Source organism: Salvelinus fontinalis, chromosome 3, assembly GCF_029448725.1.
Source record: "Salvelinus fontinalis isolate EN_2023a chromosome 3, ASM2944872v1, whole genome shotgun sequence".
In the NCBI taxonomy this organism is placed as follows: Eukaryota; Metazoa; Chordata; class Actinopteri; order Salmoniformes; family Salmonidae; genus Salvelinus; species Salvelinus fontinalis.
Window position 1 is genome coordinate 20,025,355 of NC_074667.1, and position 22,290 is coordinate 20,047,644.

At 43.5% G+C, this 22,290-nt stretch overlaps 1 pseudogene; it reads left to right on the forward strand.

Annotated features, from left to right (window-relative positions):
* The first annotated feature begins 98 nt into the window (after positions 1 to 98).
* Positions 99 to 21,433, forward strand: LOC129835212 (probable ATP-dependent RNA helicase DDX27; annotated as a pseudogene).
* The last annotated feature ends 857 nt before the right edge of the window (positions 21,434 to 22,290 follow it).

A 22,290-nucleotide genomic window follows, 5' to 3' on the forward strand; every position in this document is an offset into this window, starting at 1 on the left:
TGGGGGGTTGCAGCGATGTGACAAAATTGTAACTACCAATTGGATATCATTAAATATTTTGTTATTTCCGCACCGTAAAAGTGTCCATAATTTGCAGGATGCTGGATGAGTACTTTGAGGAGCAGATGAAGGAGATCATCAGGATGTGTGCCTACCAGACAGACCATGCTCTTCTCTGCCACCATGGGCGAGGAATACAGACACAACCTGTATTCCTTTATTATCACATTGGTCACCAAACCCGGTCTTGGTGAGCTACAGGGTGTGCAGGCTTTTGTTCCAGCTCAGCATTAACTCACCTGATTCGACTTGTCGCCGTCATCTTGATGATTGGCTGATGAGTTTGGTCACGTGTGGTAGTGTCTGGTGATGGTATGCCATTATGGTTTGTGTTGACAAATATGGCATATTGTTCAATTAGATTCTGAACGTCGTTGCATTGTTTTCCCATGACTTTACCCTCCAGTGGCTGCATTGTTTATTGAAATGGTGTTATCTTTCTCTCCCTTTGTCCTCCAGGTGAAAGACTTGGCGTTGGTCTCTCTGAAGCAGCCAGTGCGTAATCTTTGTGAAAAGCAACACAGACGTGGCGCCCGACAGGAGTTTGTCAGGATCCGACCAGCCAGGGAAGGAGACAAGGAGGCCGTTGTGGGCGGTGAGTTGTCTGGACGACTATCACAATACAGTGATGAGTTATTGTGAAGTAAAGTACAACATGTAGCAGAAAGTTCACTGCTCACCTTTTTCACCTTCGTCATTTTCCATTGAACAGAAATGGTCCCGTGTGGCTCAGTTGGTAGAGCATGGCGCTTGCAACGCCAGGGTTGTGGGTTCAATTCCCATGGGGGGGACCAGGATGAATATGTATGAATATGTATGAACTTTCCAATTTATAAGTCGCTCTGGATAAGAGCGTCTGCTAAATGACTTAAATGTAAATGTAGCAATCTCGACTAACTGTGGGTGTGTCACCAGTCTGTGCAGGTGTGTCTCTTGTGTCTCCTGCCTGTGTGTGTTTTGTGTTTATCTCCTGTGTCAATGTCTGTGTGTCTCAGCCCTGCTGACGCAGACGTTCCAGGACCACGTGATGGTGTTCACCCAGACTAAGAAGCAGGCCCACCGGATGCACATCCTCCTGGGCCTGATGGGGCTAAAGGTGGGGAAGCTGCACGGGAACCTGTCCCAGACCCAGAGACTGGAGAGCCTCAGGTACCTAGACACTTTCCAACTAACTGGCCTTACACCTGGGCTTGCGCTGCTCCGCAAAGAATTACACTCTGTTTTTATTTTTAACAACTGAACGTGCGGCTCACGCCCAAGAACACTTGATAAATTGCTATGCAAAAGCTATGCATCCAGTGTAGCAGCTTAAAACCTACTCTTTTTGCGATGCCACAGGGTAGCTCCCCTGTAACACTTACAGTGTTATACACTATTACCTACTTCACACTATTGCCTGATTTACACTATTGGACCAAGCGAAGTCGAGCTGTACTGAGCTGGCCTGGTTACGCATCCACCATCGTTGCGGCAACCGTGCTGAAAAGGACAATGTGAAATGAAACTACACGTTTTGTGTCGTTTGTTTTGTGTCAATCAGGCATTTGACATTGCTAAAATAATAAGTATGCATAATACATACCCAGCCATCTTTTCTCAGAAATTAATCGAGTAGCTGGTGCAAGATTTTTGTTCTGTTGTGCTGAGATAGGTGAGTGAGGGTCAGGGTGGGAAATACATTTTTGGGTCAGCCAGCAAAAAATCTACCAGCCACTCAATATTTACCAGCCCAAATATATATTTTTACAAAAACATTTTTAAATCAATGGATGAGCATGCTTTGTAATGTTTCTAAAGCAAAAATGTATTACCAGTATGTATTACATTCTCAAGCAAGCACGAACATTTCAGCTGTCCCTTTAAAGGACGGGACGTTACCGTGTTAACTGGGCACTCTCTTGTCTTCCTAGCAGCAAACTCAAACTAACATTGAAAAACAACCTAGTGTGTGAACAAAACTGTGTAACTGGCCAAGAAACACGATGACAAAGTCACACTTTAGTAGCTTTTCTTGTCAATTGTGACCAACTTCTACATGTGGGCTTTTGATTGACAAAACGGTTCCCAAATGCTCTGTGACTACCCACCAACGTGGCAAATGAAATAGTCATTCTTACCCACCAATGACAAAATTTGCCCGCGTTTGGCCCGTGTTCATTTTCCATCCTACTTGTGGCTATAGTTTATATAAAAGCTGCCCTTCACTGTAGAAATGAACCATGTCTCCTCAGATGATCAACTTGACCATGCCGATGAAGCCATTTTCAGATTGAGATGCACCCGCTAACATCGTCGTTCTCCTCCACAGGTGATAAACTTTACCATGCCCAACACAATGAAGCACTACATTCACAGGGTGGGCCGCACAGCCAGATCCGGCAAGGTGGGTTGCTCTGTGTCCATGGTGGGCGAGACAGAGAGGAAGATGCTCAAGGACATTGTCTGGAAGGCCAATACTCTTGTGAAGGCCCGTGTCCTGGCACAAGGTAAAAGCTCAACACCAGGACCCTTTTAAAATAGTGCAGAAATGCATCTTTCCTTCCTTGTGTACTTGAGATAATATCTATAAGTGTTTGGATATGGCATAGGCAGGGATATCACCCTGTTAATTTTAACAATTCAAACAATTCAGATCACTGATTACTGAAAGGAAGGTAAGGATTCATTTCTAAAGTTTTAAAAATGTTGAAGTCGATTCTATTGCAACGGGGCTCATCTGACTAAATAAAATAAAAGGAACCTCGGCATACCTACACCTCATTCAAGAGGGACTCTAGTCCTCCAAATTTGTAGAATTTTATGTTATTCTTAAAGGATTATTCAATTTGATGGCCACAAGGTCAATTGATCTTTTTTCTCTGGTTGTGCTTTTGTGATGACTGAGCTGTTCTCTCTCTTCTTCAGAGGTGATTTAAAAATTCCGAGACCTTATTGAGAAGCTGGAGAAGGACGTGTACGCCGTGATGCGCCTGGAGAGAGAGGAGAGGGCCATGGCCTACTCGGAGGCTCAGGTAAAAAGCAGCATATTGTGTGTATTCAAATACATGGTAGTGTGTTCCTGTGGTCATTTGTGTGTATGTGTATTTTGTGTGTGTGTGTGTGCGCGCACGTGTCATTCAGATCAGTGTGTCACAGAAGCAGCGAGCACAAAACGCAGACGAGACAGACCTCCAGAGGAAGTGGTTCCAAATGCACGACGAGCGCAAGACCGCAGTGAGTACCGCAGACCAATACTTACTATAGGCCTACCAACCCCCCTACCATGTTCCTCGCTGCTACAAGATGGCATCTTCATTTTACAACATCCTGCCCTTTCGATGTTATATACACAGTACACGCAGTGCATTACCATGGACAGCATAGCTCATCTCACTGCAACCAATGCCCACGACCTCGACTACAGCTCAACTAAAACCGGCCCTTGACCAGACCCATAGTTCATGATTTAACCTTTGTTTCTGCCAGTGACCAAAGCTCTGGCGGACTTTGACTTGACCCTAAGGGGAAAGAAGAGAGAGAAGTTCATCAGAGAGGGGAAAAAGAAAGAGTTATCGGTACGAGTGCTCATATTAGTTCCCTGTTTGACTGGTACCATGTTTTCATTTTGTATGTTTTTTTCCTAGATTTTTCTGTCTTTTTTTTCTGTATAATTCAAATTAATGTTAACAGAATTCCACATCAACGGTGTTTCCACTCAGGAATCTTTTACTTAATCATTTACATACTTTATAGCATCGAAACCATTACATTGACTAATAATTTGCTATTTATGTCCTCTGTACACTAGATATGGTTTTGAACTAGTTATAAACTGATAAGGGATGCAACAGTTTAAAGTTCAACTCAGGCTAGCCAGCTCAAATATCCAAGCGGTCAGTTCTGTCATATAGCTAAATTACATTTATGTTTACTTAGCAATCTTAGAGTATCCTGTAGTTATCCGGGTATACATCAGTCCATATAGTAAGGAGCCTTGTCCGAGCCAGAACGGCCCATATGGCAGGAGCCTATCCTCTGTCTGTAGCGCGAGGCAGCTTGATGTACAAGTACACTTCCTGGATAGGACGCTACTCTATCTCAGCGTTATTACTTTGACTATGCAGTTGGAGCTAGATACCCTTTTCTTCCCTAGTCGTCTCCACTGAAATTCAATTCGCTAGAGTGACATTTATTGTATTGTGCACGTCTCTCTATAATTTCCGCATAACATACAAGTACATAAACATTGTAAAGCAAAGCAGACGTGTGTGTGTATATACATCATCTTTGGGTCAAGTACTTTTTCAGTTAGCTGTGTATCTTGTCCAATCACCGTTTTCTCTTTGTGCCTCTCAGTCTGAGGACAAAGCCCAGTTTGAGATCCTCAAGTCCCAGATGTACGCCGAGCGAGCAGCCAAGAGGGACCGCACACCCAAACGAGCCAGGGCCATGCCAGAGGATGAGCCTGTCCAGAAAGGTGGCCTTTTATCACACACTTTTAAACAGCTAATTACTCATATTCTATAAAGAACTGGGCCATGTTCGTAAAGCATCTCAGGAGTAGGCGCTGATCTAGGATCAGTTTGTCTTCAAGATCAAAATGAATGATTACATGGAGTATAGTACTCCTACTCTGAGACACTAAGAATAGGAACCATGGTTTTTCATATTTTGTGTTCCAAGTAGGTGGCTTACTAAATTCATGTTTTACTACTTTAATGGCCATCACCATCATCACAATCTGGCCATGAACAAGGAGAAACCCGCGTTTTCCATTAGCGCCGGCTGATCAGCCGGTTACAGACTAGTTTTCTGCCTGAAACTTTTTCCAGTTAATAATAAACAAGGATTCTTTTTGATTTAAATGTTTCAATTCAGTAGTCTGTCGAGGCGTCTCGCACTAGAATGAATGATATGCATCTTCATTCTATCCATGTAATGGCGCAGGAGGGGAGTGCTGCCGTTTTAGCGGCTCTTAACCAACCATGCTATTTTGTTTGTTTTTTTGCGTTCGTAACTTTTTTTGTTGATAATGTTGCTGCTACCGTCTCTTATGACCGAAAAGAGCTTCTGGACATCAGAACTGGGATTACTAACCTCAAATTGGACGAAGAGTTCTTTAATGTCGTCGTTCAGCCATGACTCGGTGAAACATAGGATATTACCGTTTTTAATGTCCTGTTGGTAGAATATATATGTGCTTTCAGTTCGTCCCATTTATTTTACGGCGATTGAACGTTAGCTAGCAGGATGGAAGGCAAGGGCAGATTAGCCACTTGTTGTCTGATCCTCACAAGGCACCTTGATCTTTTTCCGCGAAACCTCCATTTCCATCGAATCACGGCGATCTGGGCCTGGTCGGGTGTCTGTAGTAGTGTATCCCTCCCGTCCGACTCATTAACCTCTTGACGCTAGGGGTCAGATTTTTATTTTATTTTTAAATAACGTTCCCAAGGTAAACTGACTATTTCTCAGGTCCAGATCGTAGAATATGCATATAATTTACAGATTAGGATAGAAAACACTCCAAAGTTTCCAAAACTGATTTTGCAGGCGAAAACCTGAGGAAATCTAACCCGGAAGTGTTTTTATTTTTATTTTTAATCTGTGTTTCCTGGCCCGTCTTTCTTCCATTTAAAGCGGTATCAACCAGATTCCTTTTCCAATTGCTTCCTCAGGCTGTGACCAGGCTTTAGACATAGTTTCAGGCTTTTATTTTGAAAAATCTGCGAGATTTTTTAAAACTAGTCAGGTGTCCTCTGATTAGTTCCTGCGCACGAGAGGGGTAGCTCTCCATTTTCTTTCTCTCTTTTATTGAATAGGTTAAGGTCCGGTTGAAATAGTTTTTATTTATTTATTTATTTTACCGTTATTTTACCAGGTAAGTTGACTGAGAACACGTTCTCATTTGCAGCAACGACCTGGGGAATAGTTACAGGGGAGAGGAGGGGGATGAATGAGCCAATTGTAAACTGGGGATTATTAGGTGACCATGATGGTTTGAGGGCCAGATTGGGAATTTAGCCAGGACACCGGGGTTAACACCCCTACTCTTACGATAAGTGCCATGGGATCTTTAATGACCTCAGAGAGTCAGGACACCCGTTTAACGTCCCATCCGAAAGACGGCACCCTACACAGGGCAGTGTCCCCAATCACTGCCCTGGGGCATTGGGATATTTTTTAGACCAGAGGAAAGAGTGCCTCCTACTGGCCCTCCAACACCACTTCCAGCAGCATCTGGTCTCCCATCCAGGGCCTGACCAGGACCAACCCTGCTTAGCTTCAGAAGCAAGCCAGTAGTGGTATGCAGGGTGGTATGCTGCTGGCGATTATGTTTGTTAAAAACAATCTGAGGATTGATTATAAAACGTTACGGATACTTTTTGGAATTTTCGTCGAACGGAACGAGGCTTTGGTTTTCTGAACATAACGTGCAACCCAAATGGCGTTTTTTTGTTATAAAAGTAACTGACTTTCGTGACCATGCTCTTCTGGCTTTCGTGACAATGCTAATTTGGGGCTAGCTGTTGTAGCATTGATTGATACACTCACAAAAGCTTGGATTGCTTTCGCTGCAAAGCTTATTTTCAAAATCTGACACGATAGGTGGATTAACAACAAGCTGTGTTTTGGTATATTTCACTTGTGATTGCATGATTATAAATATTTTTTGTAATATTTTTGAATCTGATACGTTTGGGAATTTTCTTCTGCCTTTCAGGACCGGAACGAGGCTGTAGTTTTCTGAACATAACGCGCAACCCAAATGGCGTTTTTTTGTTATAAAAGTAATATTTATTGAACAAAAAGAACCTTTATTGTGTAACTGGGAGTCTCGTGAGTGCAAACATCCGAAGATTATCAAAGGTAAGCGATTAATTCTATTGCTTTTCTGACTTTCGTGACCATGCTAATTTAGGGCTAGCTCACAAAAGCTTGGATTGCTTTCGCTGCAAAGCATATTTTCAAAATCTGACACGATAGGTGGATTAACAACAAGCTAAACTGTGTTTTGGTATATTTCACTTGTGATTGCATGATTATAAATATTTTTAGTCATATTTTGCGCACTGCAATTCAGCGGTTGTTTAGGAAAATGATCCCGCTAAAGGGATCCGTAGCGCAGAGAAGTTAAGAACATACAGCTGGCGGGTTGTACACTCTATAGGCAGGATAGAACAGCAGCCTCTGGTAAGACACGGGGCAGGGGCCTATGCATATATGTAAACAGCTGGTGCACGACATCTAAGGAAGTCTCAAGGTTTTACTCGCCTGAGGTAGAGTATCTCATGATAAGCTGTAGATTACACTATCTACCGAGAGAGTTTTCATCTGTATTTTTCGTAGCTGTCTACATACCACCACAGACTGAGGCTTGCGCTAAAACCCCAATCAATGAGCTGTATTCTGCCATAAGCAAACAGGAAAACGTTCATCCAGAGGCAGCGCTCCTAGTGGCCGGGGAATTTAATGGAGGGAAACTTATTAAAACAGTTTTACCTCATTACTATCAGCATATTAAATGTGCAACTAGAGGGAAATAAATTCTAGACCACCTTTACTCCACACACAGCGATGCGTACAAAGCTCTCCCTTGCCCTTCATTTGGCAAATCTGACCATAACGCTATCCTCCTGATTCCTGCTTACAAGCTACATTAAGCAGGAAGCACCAGCAGTTAAGCAGGAAGCACCAGTGACTTGATCTATAAAAAAGTGGTCAGATGAAGCAGATGTTAAACTACAGGACTGTTTTGCTAGCACAGACTGGAAAATGTTCTGGGATTCTTCCGGTTGCATTAAGTAGTACACCACATCAGTCACTGGCTTCATCAATAAGTGCATTGAGGATGTTGTCCCCACAGTGACTGTACGTACATACCCCAAACAGTACCCCAAACACATTTGCACTGAGCTAAAGGGTAGAGCTGCCGCTTTTAAGGAGTGGGACTCTAACCCGGAAGCTTCTAAGAAGTCCCGCTATGCCCTCTGACGACCCAACAAACAGGCAATAAGTCAATACAGAACAAAGATCGAATGCACTACACCGGCTCCGATGCTCGTCGGATGCGGCATGGCTTGCAAACTGTTACAGACTACAAAGGGAAGCACAGCTGCCTAGTGACACAAGCCTACCAGACGAGCTAAATAACTTCTATACTCGCTTCGGGGCAAGCAACACTGAAACATGCATGAGAGCATCTGCTGTTCCGGACAACTTTTTGATCACGCTTGCCGCAGCCAATGTGAGTAAGACCTTTAAACAGGTCAACATTCACAAAGCCGCAGGACCAGACAGATTACCAGGACGTGTACTTGTACCTGACCGTGTGGTGCAAGGACAACAACCTCTCCCTCAATGTGATCAAGACACAGGACATGATTGTGGACTACAGGAAAAGGAGGACCGATCGCACCCCCATTCTCATCAATGGAGCTGTTGTGGAGCAGGTTGAGAGCTTCAAGTTCCTTGGCGTCCACATCACCAACAAACTAACATGATCCAAGCACACCAAGACAGTCGTGAAGAGGGCACGACAATCCCATCCCCCTCAGGAGACTCGCATGGGTCCTCAGATCCTCAAAAAGGTTTTACAGCTGCACCATCGAGAGCATCCTGACGGGTTGCATCACTGCCTGGTATGGCAACTGCCCGGCCTCCGACCGCAAGGCACTACAGAGGGTAGTGTGTACTGCCCAGTACATTAACAGGGCCAAGCTTCCTGCAATCCAGGACCTCTATACCAGGCGGTGTCAGAGGAAGGCCCTAAAAATTGTCAAAGACTCCAGGCACCCTAGTCATAGACTGTTCTCTCTGCTACCACATGGCAAGCGGTACCGGAGCACCAAGTCTAGGTCCAAGAGGCTTCTAAACAGCTTCTACCCCCAAGACAAAACACTCCTTAACAGATAATCTAAGGGCTACCCAGACTATTTGCATTGCTCCCCGCTCTTCTATGCTGCTGCTACTCTCTGTTATTAACTATGCAAAGTCACTTTAATAACTCTACCTACATGTACATTCTGTCACGCCCTGATCTGTTTCACCTATCCCTGTGATTGTCCCCCCCCCCTCCAGGTGTCGCTTATTTTCCCTGGTGTATTTATCCCTGTGTTTCCTGTCTCTCTGTGCCAGTTCGTCTTGTTTTGTCATCCAGCGTGTTTTTCCCTTGCTCCTGCTTTTTATTATCTCTCTTTTTCTAGTCCTCCTAGTTTTGACCCTTGCCTGCCCTGACTTTGTACCCACCTGCCTGACTGTTCTGCCTGTAGCTCTCTACCTCCTGGACTCTGACCTTGTTATGAACATTTTGCCTGTATACGACCATTCTCTTGCCTGCCCCTTGGATACTAATAAATATCAGAGACTCTAATCATCTGCCTCCCGTGTCTGCATCTGGGTCTCGCCCTGTGCCCTTATAGTACAAACTGGCCATGACAGACCCAGCAGACTTGGACCGGCTCCGCCACGCTGTCTCCCTGAGACTACTGAACTTTTTGGAATGGCTTCGTTCCATGACGAATGCCACGACCAAGGGTTTACCTTCTTATGGCTGCAATCCCGGTAACGGGATGATATGACAACAGCCAGTGAAAGTGCAGGGCGCCAAATTCAAACAACAGAAATCTCATAATTAAAATTCCTCAAACATACATGTATTTTATACCATTTTAAAGGTAATCTTCTTGTTAATCCCACCAAAGTGTCCGATTTCAAATAAGCTTTTCAGCGAAAGCACCACAAACGATTGTAAAATCACAGACAAACACAGTCATTTTTCCAGCCAAAGAGAGGAGTCACAAAAAGCAGAAATAGATAAAATGAATCACTAACCTTTGATGGTCTTCATCAGATGACACTCATAGGACTTCATGTTACACAATACATATATGTTTTGTTCGATAAAGTTAATATTTATATCCAAAAACCTCACTCTACATTGGCGCCATGTTCAGAAATGCCTCCAAAATATCCGGAGAAATTGCAGAGAGCCACGTCAAATAACATAAATACTCATCATAAACTTTGATTAAAGATACATGTCTTACATAGAATTAAAGATACACTTGTTCTTATTGCAACCGCTGTGTCAGATTCCGGCAAAAGAACAATATTCAATAATCTAAGAACAGCGTTCAGCCATAAAAGTAAGCCATACAGTTACCCGCCAAATTGTGCAGTCAACCAAACTCATAAAAAGCATTATAAATCTTCACTTACCTTTACTGATCTTCTTCGGAATGCACTCCCAGGACTCCCACTTCCACAAGAAATGTTTGTTTTGTTCGGAAATGTCCATCATTTATGTCCAAATAGCTATTTTTGTTAGCGTGTTTGGTAAACAAATCCAACGTCAGGAAGCGCGTTCACTAAAAGCAGGCGAAATGTCAAAAAGTTCCGTAACAGTCAGTAGAAACATGTCAAACTATGTATTGAATCAATCTTTAAAATAATTTTGACATAAATTTTGAATAACGTTCCAACCGGAGAATTACTTTGACTTCAGATGTGTGATGGAACATAACTCCCTCTCATGTGAACGCGCGTGTTCAGAGCATGGTCAGGTCATGATAGACCTGACTAATTCCTGTCTCCTTCAGCCCCACTTCACAGTAGAGGCATCAGACAAGGTTCTACAGACTGTTGACATCTAGTGGAAGCCGTAGGAAGTGCAAACTAATCCATATCTGACTGTGGGTCTTGGTTGAAAATCGACCAGCCTCAGAATTCCCACTTCCTGTTTGGATTTTTCCTCAGGTTTTTGCCTGCCATATGAGTTCTGTTATACTCACAGACATCATTCAAACAGTTTTAGAAACGTCAGAGTGTTTTCTATCCAATACGAATAATAATATGCATATATTAGCAACTGGGGCTGAGGAGTAGGCAGTTTACTATGGGCACCTTTCATCCAAGCTACTCAATACTGCCCCTGCAGCCATAAGAAGTTAAGGCTATTATGGAGGAAATCAGGGAGTTAGCTTATAGGCAGCCTGCCACCTCTGAGAAACTCCAACCAGCCAGTAAACTTTTTTCTATTCGTGGTGAGTTTCTACAGCCTACCCCTATTCTGGGGATCCTGGAACCTGCCTGGGTTTTCTTTCTCAGTGCTCCCTTATTTCTGAGCTACAGCCATCTTTGTTCCCTTCGGACCAATCAGAGATAGCGTATATTATTGCGCTAGTGTCGGGAAGTGCGCTCTCCTGGGCTACGGCAGTTTGGGAGCAACAATCCACCATTTGTCATCATCTAGAGGATTTCTTGGCAGAGGTGAGGAAGGTGTTCGATTCTCCGGTATCCGGGAGAGAGGTGGCCCGTAAACTTCTTGAAGTACGTCAAGACTCCCATAGTGTGGTAGACTACGCTGTAGACTTTTGCACGTTGGCAACCGAGAGTGCCTGGAATCCAGAGTCCCTTTTCGTTACCTTCCTGAATGGATTATCAAAGGTAATAAAAGATGAGCTAGCTGCTCGGAAATTACCGGTTGACCTCGATTCCCTCATCGCTCACACCATTAGGATTGATGGACATGTACGGGAACACAGGAGTGAGAGGAGGTCTGTGCTAGGTCACACTCGTTCATGTGCTGTGGCTCGCACACCTCCAAGGGAATCCGTAAGTCTGGATTTCTGAAGAGAGGATCTGAAGCCACCCGAGCTGCCTCGAGAATCATCGACGATGGGTGAGTCGGATACACCAGAACCTATGCAACTGGGAAGAGCTAGATTATCACCTAGGGAACATTCACATAGGCTAAGCTCCAACAGTTGTCTGTATTGTGGTGCTGTGGGGCATTTCATAGCTACCTGCCCAGTGAAGAGACCTAAATCATTAGTAGGTACAAGTACACTGGAGAGCCAGACTGGGAATACTCTACTTCCTATTACCCGTACACCTTTTGCTCTTATCCTGCTATGGGGAGACCAGTCAAAGTCTCTCCGGGTGCTCATTGACTCGGGGGCTGATGAGAGTTTCATGGACGCTACCCTTGTATCGGAATTTGGTATTCCCACTTAACTCCTCTCCATTCCCATGGATGCCAGAGCACTGGATGGCCGTTCCATTGGGAGAGTCACGCACAGCACAGTTCCCATTAATCTGCGGATATCTGGTAATCACAGTGAGTCAATACAGCTTCTCCTCATTGAGTCTCCTCACATCCATGATATTTTGGGATTTTCTCCAGTAGCACAATTCCGATATTGACTGGACCACGGGTTCAATCCTGGGTTGGAGACCGTTCTGCCATTCACACTGCCTAAAGGTGGCGCAGCCTTCCCCGGAACGTCTGCCTCCAGGGTTAAGTACATTCATTCGACGCCATCACCTCATGTTTCAGCATGATGATGCACGGCCCCATGTCGCAAGGAACTGTACAACAATTCCTGGAAGCTGAAAATGTCCCAGTTCTTCCATGGCCTGCATACTCACCTAACATGTCACCCATTTAGCATGTTTGGGTAGCTCTGGATCAATGTGTACGACAATGTGCTCCAGTTCCCGCCAATATCCGGCAACTTTGCACAGCCATTGAAGAGGAGTGGGACAACATTCCACAGGCCACAATCAACAGCCTGGTCAACTCTATGCGAAGGAGATGTTTTGCGCTGCATGAGGCAAAAGGTGGTCACACCAGATACTGACTGGTTTTCTGATCCACGCCCCTACCTTTTTTAAAGGTATCTGTGACCAACAGATGCCTATCTGTATTCCCAGTCATTAGGTTCTACTGAATTTGTTTGAATTTACTGATTTCCTTATATGAACGATAACTCTGTGAAATCTTTGAAATTGTTGCCTTTATATTTTTCTTCAATGTATTTTTTAAGATAATGTGGGCTATTTACTTCATTTTTCTGTTTTAATCAAATACAAAATTTGAAGAACAAATAAGTTTGTGGCAATTCATATCTTGTAGTAAAACTGTAAATAAGACTTTAGACTCAAGAGAAGACCGGTTAAATGTTAACTTAGAAAATAGTTCTGATCATATAGGCCTGGACCTAGACAATATTCGAAACAACTAATGATCCACTGAATTCATACATTTTCAATCATTTAAATGGTAAAGCCATGTCTTTCTACGCAAAACCACAACACATTTTTCCAATCTGGGAAGAAAACTCATTAAAGTATTCAATAATCTTGCTGTGTATTTCGGATGGAGTCAAGTCATTAGAATGTACCAGAGGCACCAAAGTAGAGCTCCTTCTGAGAAAGAAAATGTAAACCCTGCATGGCTGGCTACTGTATCTCTTTGTGGAAAACACTGAGAAGCTGCATTTTGGTATTCAGGCACATTCATATCTGATTGCAGTACTATGTTTTTCCAGTTTTACCCAGCGGCGAACACATTGCCAGTTTTCATATTTTTATTTGTTTGCTTTCTTGAGACAATTACACAAGTTTACAGGGCACCCCTCCTGACAACTCCATTAGTCCAATTCACCTCTGATCTCCAACCCCATACTACCTTGTTGGCTGCATAAATACTGGGTCCTACAACAACTCAGGAATGAAACAGAAAACCGGTAGACCAGCCAAGAAGTCTATTTGACAAGGAACTTACAAACACCAGTAAGAAAGCACTCAAGCAATACAGAGTTGGATAAGTGTCTCTTTCATAAACTTAGTTATTACCTTAACACCACTGAGACATTGACAACAAAACAGGGAACCTGGCTGTACGTACAGTTAAAATCAGAAGTTTACATACACCTTAGCCAAATACATTTAAACTCACTTTTTCACAATTCCTGACATTTAATCCTAGTAAAAATTCCCTGTCTTAGGTCAGTTAGGATCACCACTTTATTTTAAGAATGTGAAATGTCAGAATAATAGTAGAGAGAATTATTTAATTCAGCTTTCATTTCTTTCATCACATTCCCAGTGGGTCAGACGTTTACATACACTTGTCGTAGCTGAATCAGAATTAGTTAGGTAACATAGATAAATAAGATGTTTTATTTACTTTCATAATATGCTTATGTGAGATACTTGTCATTAGAATGTCTCTTTTTGGAGTATACTGTCAGCAGTTTCATTTTCCTTTCTTCTCTAGGGAAAAGTCACTTGGGGCCCAGAGAGGGGAGAGGTCAGGCTGGTCTTTTACATGTCTGGTAATATGCAGAATATCAGAATGGAACATTGTCTTCATATGTGAACAGGTTTCAACATTGTCTTCATATGTGAATGTATCTGTTAAACCATGTGAAGGGCTCCACAATGTCTTTACTCCAGTCACTCCCTCCTTTTCCCATTGGGGGAGGAGCATGGCAGTGTCTGGATCCATTGTATTACCCATCTGATGTTGAACTTATCTTGACCTAGTATATGACCTAGATGCTCACTCCCCTCAGTGAGCTTGTACAGGAGGGCGTGTATTTGAGATGGGTGTATCTAAAGTTGACAATTGATATATTTTATTTATTTTTATTTATTTAACCTTTATTTAACCAGGTAGGCAAATTGAGAACACGTTCTCGTTTACAATTGCGACCTGGCCAAGATAAAGCAAAGCAGTTCGACACATACAACAACACATAGTTACACATGGAGTAAAAACAAACATATAGTCAATAATACAGTGAAAAAAATAAAAAAAATAAGTCTATATACAATGTGAGCAAGTGAGGTGAGATAAGGGAGGTGAAGGCAAACAGATATATGTATAAATAAATAAAAATATAAAAAGGCCATGGAGGCGAAGTGAGTACAACACAGCAAGTAAAATAAAAACTAAAAAAAACACTGGAATGGTTGGTTTGCATTGGAAGAAAGTGCAAAGTAGAGACAGAAATAATGGGGTGCAAAGGAGCAAAATAAATTAATAAATAAATACAGTAGGTAAAGAGGTAGTTGTTTGGGCTAAATTGTAGATGGGTTATGTACAGGTGCAGTAATCTATGAGCTGCTCTGACAGCTGGTGCTTAAAGCTAGTGAGGGAGATAGGTGTTTCCAGTTTCAGAGATTTTTGTAGTTCGTTCCAGTCATTGGCAGCAGAGAACTGGAAGGAGAGGCGTCCAAAGGAAGAATTGGTTTTGGGGGTGACTAGAGAGATATACCTGCTGGAGCGCGTGCTACAGGTAGGTGCTGCTATGGTGACCAGCGAGCTGAGATAAGGGGGGACTTTACCTAGCAGGGTCTTGTAGATGACCTGGAACCAGTGGGTTTGGCGACGAGTATGAAGCGAGGGCCAGCCAACGAGAGTGTACAGGTCGCAGTGGTGGGTAGTATATGGGGCTTTGGTGACAAAACGGATGGCACTGTGATAGACTGCGTCCAGTTTATTGAGTAGGGTTTTGGAGGCTATTTTGTAAATGACATCACCGAAGTCGAGGATTGGTAGGATGGTCAGTTTTACAAGGGTATGTTTGGCAGCATGAGTAAAGGATGCTTTGTTGCGGAATAGGAAGCCAATTCTAGATTTGACTTTGGATTGGAGATGTTTGATGTGGGTCTGGAAGGAGAGTTTACAGTCTAACCAGACACCTAGGTATTTGTAGTTGTCCACATATTCTAAGTCAGAGCCGTCCAAAGTAGTGATGTTGGACAGGCGGGCAGGAGCAGGCAGCGATCGGTTGAAGAGCATGCATTTGGTTTTACTTGTATTTAAGAGCAGTTGGAGGCCACGGAAGGAGAGTTGTATGGCATTGAAGCTCGCCTGGAGGGTTGTTAACACAGTGTCAAAAGAAGGGCCAGAAGTATACAGAATAGTGTCGTCTGCGTAGAGGTGGATCAGAGAATCACCAGCAGCAAGAGCGACATCATTGATGTAAACAGAGAAGAGAGTCGGTCCAAAAATTGAACCCTGTGGCACCCCCATAGAGACTGCCAGAGGCCCGGACAACAGACCCTCCGATTTGACACACTGAACTCTATCAGAGAAGTAGTTGGTGAACCAGGCGAGGCAATCATTAGAGAAACCAAGGCTGTCGAGTCTGCCAATGAGGATGTGGTGATTGACAGAGTCAAAAGCCTTGGCCAGGTCAATGAATACGGCTGCACAGTATTGTTTCCTATCGATGGCGGTTACGATATCGTTTATGACCTTGAGCGTGGCTGAGGTGCACCCATGACCAGCTCTGAAACCAGATTGCATAGCGGAGAAGGTGTGGTGTGATTCGAAATGGTCGGTAATCTGTTTGTTGACTTGGCTTTCGAAGACCTTAGAAAGGCAGGGTAGGATAGATATAGGTCTGTAGCAGTTAGGGTGAAGGGTGTCCCCCCCTTTGAAGAGGGGGATAACCGCAGCTGCTTTCCAATCTTTGGGGATCTCAGACGACACAAAAGAGAGGTTGAAGAGGCTAGTAATAGGGGTGGCAACAATTTCAGCAGATAGTTTTAGAAAGAAAGGGTCCAGATTATCTAGCCGGCTGATTTGTAAGGGTCCAGATTTTGCAGCTCATTAAGAACATCAGCTGACTGTATTTGGGAGAAAGAGAAATGGGGAAGGCTTGGGCGAGTAGCAGAGGGGAGGGCAGTGCTGTTGTCCGGGGTAGGGGTAGCCAGGTGGAAAGCATGGCCAGCCGTAGAAAAATGCTTATTGAAATTCTCAATTATAGTGGATTTGTCGGTGGTGACAGTGTTTCCTATCTTCAGGGCGGTTGGAAGCTGGGAGGAGGTGTTCTTATTCTCCATGGACTTTACGGTGTCCCAGAACTTTTTTGAATTTGTGTTGCAGGAAGCAAATTTCTGCTTGAAAAAGCTAGCCTTGGCTGTTCTAACTGCCTGTGTATATTGGTTTCTGGCTTCCCTGAAAAGTTGCATATCACGGGGGCTGTTCGATGCTAATGCAGAACGCCATAGGATGTTTTTCTGTTGGTTAAGGGCAGTCAGGTCAGGAGAGAACCAAGGGCTATATCTGTTCCTGGTTCTAAATTTCTTGAATGGGGCATGCTTATTCAAGATGGTGAGGAAGGCATTTTAAAAAAATGACCAGGCATCCTCTACTGACGGGATGAGATCAATATCCTTCCAGGATACCCCGGCCAGGTCAATTAGGAAGGCCTGCTCGCTGAAGTGTTTCAGGGAGCGTTTGACAGTGATGAGTGGAGGTCGTTTGACCGCTGACCCATTACGGATGCAGGCAATGAGGCAGTGATTGCTGAGATCTTGGTTAAAAACAGCAGAGGTGTATTTGGAGGGCAAGTTTGTTAGGATGATATCTATGAGGGTACCCGTGTTTACGGAATTGGGGTGGTACCTGGTAGGTTCATTAATAATTTGTGTGAGATTGAGGGCATCAAGCTTAGATTGTAGGGTGGCTGGGGTGTTGAGCATGTTCAAATTTAGGTCGCCTAGCAGCACGAGCTCTGAAGATAGATGGGGGGCAATCAGTTCACATATAGTGTCCAGAGCACAGCTGGGGGCAGAGGGTGGTCTATAGCAGGCGGCAACGGTGAGAGACTTGTTTTTAGAGAGGTGGATTTTTAAAAGTAGAAGTTCAAATTGTTTGGGAACAGACCTGGATAGTATAACAGAACTCTGCAGGCAGTCTTTGCAGTAGATTGCAACACCGCCCCCTTTGGCCGTTCTATCTTGTCTGAAAATATTGTAATTGGGGATAAAAATGTCTGAATTTTTGGTGGTCTTTCTAAGCCAGGATTCAGACACGGCTAAAACATCCGGGTTGGTAGAGTGTGCTAAAGCAGTGAACAAAACAAACTTAGGGAGGAGGCTCCTAATGTTAACATGCATGAAGCCAAGGCTATTACGGTTACAGAAGTCATCAAACGAGAGCGCCTGGGGAATAGGAGTGGAGCCAGGTACTGCAGGGCCTGGATTCACCTCTACATCACCAGAGGAACAGAGGAGAAGTAGGATAATGGTACGGCTAAAAGCTATGAGAATTGGTCGCCTAGAGCTACTAGAGCAGAGAGTAAAAGGAAGTTTCTGGGGGCGATAAAATAGTTTAAAGGAATAATGTACAGACAAAGGTATGGTAGGATGTGAATACAGTGGAGGTAAACCTAGGTATTGAGTGATGATGAGAGAGATCTTGTCTCTAGAAACATCATTGAAACCAGGTGATGTCATCGCATATGTGGGTGGTGGAACTGCAGGGTTGGATATGGTATAGAGAGCAGGGCTAGAATCTCTACAGTGAAATAAGCCAATAAACACTAACCAGAACAGCAATGGACAAGGCATATTTACATTAAGGAGAGGCAAGCTTAATCGAGTGATCAATAAGGGTCCAGTGAGTAGAGGTTGGTTGGGGTCGTGGCGATCCAGACAGCTGGCCGGGTATATGGCTATCGGTAGCAGCATAGGATGGAGGTCTGTTTGTAGATACCTCGTGCGTTTCCGTCGGTAGGTTCCGTGTAGTGGGGTTTTGTTCAGATAGCAGCCGATAAGACAGCTAACGATTAGCGGGCCTCAGATGAGCGTTCAGGTAACGCCGGGACGGAGGTGCCGGTTGGATAAATCCCTCGGGCAGATAACGTCGGCAGTCAGTCGTGAAGGCCCGGTGGGGTTCCGTATCTGCAGCAGCAACAAAGAAACGGGTCCGGATGGTGATGGAACTCCTCAGCTGGCTAGCTCCAGCATGATTTGAGTTAGCTCCGGGGTCGACGTAAGCCAATAGTCACACGGTATGCAGCTAGCTAGCTGCGAAATCAAGGTGCAAGTGTCCAGAGGCTGCGGTTGGAATCCGGGGAAACTGAGAGAAAAAAAGTCCCGGAATGCTCCGGTCCGAGTCGCGTTGCACAAAAGTGCCGGTAGATTATCGAGCTAAAGGAATAGCTGATGACCGCAAAACGTGGGCAGCTGAAACACCAACGCTAGCCAGCAAACCGGCTAATTTCGGGGCAGCTACAGATTAGCTTCTGGCTAGCTATCGGAGTAGCTTCTGGTTAGCTTTCAGGCTAGCTTCTGAATTAGCCCCTGGCTATCTTCCACGATGGATTTTCAGATTGAGGTAAATAATACTTATTGTAATTGGTGAAGCGGGTTGCAGGAAAGCTTTTGCAGGAAAGCTTTTGTAGTTGAGTTCTTGGATAATAAAATAAATAAAAGATATGTGAAGAAAAGGTGTAAATATATATATATACAGGACACGACACGACAACACGGAAAAATACGTCTGAACTGCTAAGCCACCTTGGTATATATGCCATTGGATGAGGTAATGTTTTGGTACTATGAAGTACCAAGAACGAGATTAGAACCTCGTCTTAGAGAGCAAACTGAACGATAATTTACAGCTAATGCTATTTGGCTATGGGATACTCCTCTCTCAAGTAAAAGGCCCTTTGTGAAGTTCCTAAGATCTGTGGTTCGTCATTTAAGTTGAGAGGGGTGTATCTTGGCTATAAAAGATACTAGAAATCTTTTGTAAGGACTCTCAGAGAATTCATTTATAGACACTGAATTGATCTGAGAGTGAAAGGGCTATGGTGAAGCTCATTTGATTAAAAATGAAGTGTAAAATATAACTCTGACTTGTGTGTGGTTTGTAAACTCTCCTCATTTAGTAATACAGGAAATTACCACAACACACTCAATTAGTATTTGGTAGCATTGCCTTTAAATTGTTTAACTTGGACCAAACATTTCGGTAAGCCTTCAACAAGCTTCCCACAAAAATGTGGGTGAATTTGGGCCCCTTCCTCCTGACAGAGCTGGTGTAACCGAGTTAGGTTTGTAGGCATCCTTGCTCGCACATGCTTTTTCAGTTCTGCCCACACATTTTCTATAGGATTGAGGTCAGGGCTTTGTGAAGGCCACTCCAATATTTGACTTTGTTGTCCTTAAGCCATTTTGCCACAACTTTGCAAGTATGCTTGGGGTCATTGTCCATTTGGAAGACCCATTTGCGATCAAGCTTTAACTTCCTGACTGATGTCTTGAGATGTTGCTTAAATATATCCACATAAATTTCCTACCTCATGAAGCCATCTATTTTGTGAAGTGCACCAGTCCCTCCTGCAACAAAGCACCCCCACAACATGATGCTGCCACCCTCGTGCTTCGTGATTGGGATGGTGTTCTTCGGCTTGCAAGCCTCCCCCTTTTTCCTCCAAACATAACGATGGTCATTATGGCCAAACAGTTCTATTTTTGTTTCGTCAGACCAGAGGACATTTCTCCAAAAAGTATGATCTTGTCCCCATGTGCAGTTGCAAACCGTAGTCTGGCTTTTAATGGCGGTTTTGTAGCAATGGCTTCTTCCTTGCTGAGCGTCCTTTCAGGTTATGTCGATATAGGACTCGCTTTACTGTGGATATAGATACTTTTGTACCCGTTTCCTCCAGCATCTTCACAAGGTCCTTTGCTGTTGTTCTGTGATTGATTTGCACTTTTCGCACCAAAGTACGTTCATCTCTAGGAGACAGAATGCGTCTCTTTCCTGAGCGGTATGATGGCTGCGTGGGTCCATGGTGTTTATACTTGCGTACTATTGTTTGTACAGATGAACGTGGTACCTTCAGGGGTTTGGAAATTGCTCACAAGGATGAACCCGACTTGTGGAGGTCTACAATTGTTTTCTGAGGTCTTGGCTGATTTCTTTTGATTTACTCATGATGTCAAGCAAAGAGGCAGTGAGTTTTAAAGAAGGCCTTTAAATACATCCACAGGTACACCTCCAATTGACTCAAATGATGTCAACTAGCCTATCAGAAGCTTCTAAAGCCATGACATCATTTTCTGGATTTTGTCCAAGCTGTTTAAAGGCACAGTCAACTTAGTGTATGTAAACTTCTGACCCACTGCAATTGTGATATAGTGAATTATAAGTGAAATAATCTGTCTGTGAAGAATTGTTGGAAAAATGTATTGTGTCATGCACAAAGTACATATCCTAACCGACTTGCCAAAACTATAGTTTGTTAACAAGAAATTTGTGGAGTGGTTGAAAAACGAGTTTGAATGACTCCAACCTAAGTCTATGTAAACTTCCGACTTCAACTGTAGGTGCCATGTACAGGGTTGTTTTAATCCTCAGACCCTCCTTAGAGGATAAGAAGAGGCTGAGAATCGAAAGAAACAAGAAAGGAGGCCGCTTCAAGTCGAAGGCCAAGTAAGTGAATGGGTCATCTGTAGTGGATTCATCTTGACCATAGTACAATATCCATTGAAGACGGATCATGCAATGGCTCATGTTATACACATGCTTTTCTGTAGTTTTTGCAGTGATTTAATTTATACCGGTATTGAAATATAATGCCAATGGCATGCTAAGTAAAACCTTGACGTGACTAGTGATTATGAACAATGAATATTCCCAGCTTTTGGGCTGTCGAAGTGGGGGCTTGGCAGGTGCTTTGAGTCACTGTTCAAATGACCCTAACAGCTGCTCTAGTGCTATATCAATGTGTACTGTGTACATGTGCACTGTAGTAATCTTTTGATATGTTTGTTCTGTTTCAGGTTTAGGAGAAAGTAAAGGTCACATCGATGGGAAAATGACAAGAAATGCAGTTTGGATGGATCGATTCACCTTCAGTGTATTTTTTATTGACGTTAAAAGTATCTTTCTTTATAAAGCAGTGCTTTCCCACTTGTCAGCGAGGGCATGATAAAAAAGACACTCACACAGGTGGTGTGGTTGCGGTGTGTAACCATACCAGGGTTTCATGTAACCTGTTGAAGCCTCACAAAATAAAGATATAAAAGTTTTCCTTTTTAGATAAAACCATTCTAAATATATTCATTTCACCAAATAATTGATTAAAACACTGTTTTGCAATGAAGGTCGACAGTAGCCTCAGCAGCACTCCGTAGGCTAGCACCATGGTCTAGCCGGAGGACAGCTCTGTCACGATCGTGTTGACATGAATGAGAGGACCAAGGCGCAACATGATATGAATACATCTTCTTTATTAACAACGACGAAGATGATCACGAAACACTTAAACAACACTAACAAAAACAACAAACGATCGTGAAACTTCAAACGTAAGTGCACACACAAACTACTTACGTCGACATAGACATATACAATGACCCACAAACAGCTAAAGCCTATGGCAGCCTTAAATATGGTTCCCAATTAGAGACAACCGAAACCAGCTGTCTCTAATTGAGAACCCATTCAGGCGACCATAGACTTTCCTAGAAAACTACACACCCATAGACACAGCTAGATACATACACTCAACACAAACCCATACACTACCACCAACACCACCTCTACCATATAAATACCCCCAAACACACACATACCCCATGTCACACCCTGACCTAACTAAAATAATAAAGAAAACAAATAATACTAAGGCCAGGGAGTGACAAGCTCGCTTC